The sequence below is a fragment of the Octodon degus genome, unplaced genomic scaffold, assembly GCF_000260255.1.
Source record: "Octodon degus isolate 3935 unplaced genomic scaffold, OctDeg1.0 scaffold00374, whole genome shotgun sequence".
Taxonomy (NCBI): domain Eukaryota; kingdom Metazoa; phylum Chordata; class Mammalia; order Rodentia; family Octodontidae; genus Octodon; species Octodon degus.
The window spans coordinates 95,531-96,012 of record NW_004524950.1 but is presented as its reverse complement, the minus strand read 5'-3'; positions in this window follow the sequence as shown (position 1 = coordinate 96,012).

The window sequence follows — 482 nt, the reverse complement described above, 5'->3', positions numbered from 1 at the left end:
TCATCTTTAACAGGTGGTTACTTACCAACCTTACATGGACCATTTCCAACCTTTGCTGCAACAAGACTTCTGCATCCCCACTGGGTGCTGTTGAGCAAATTCTCCCTACTTTTGTTTGTCTCTTGCATCACAGTGATCTTGAAGTATTAGCGGATACCTGCTGGGCTATTTCCTACCTCACCAATGGTCCAAATGAATGCATAGAAATGGTCATAAAAACGGAAGTTGTGCCCATCTGGTGAAGCTTCTGGGATCAGATGAGTTGCCCATTATGACTTCCACACTGAGAGCCATAGGGAGTATCGTCACTGGAACAGATGAACAGACTCAGATTGTAACAGATGCAGGATCTCTTTCTGTCTTTCCCAGCCTGCACACCTTGTAACTTCATGCGATAGACCTTTATCCTTCATGTCAAGCTCAAAGGAGGAGGCACCCTTTCTGGCAGTCCTGAGACCCATGTGATTGGTGGGTCCCCACCT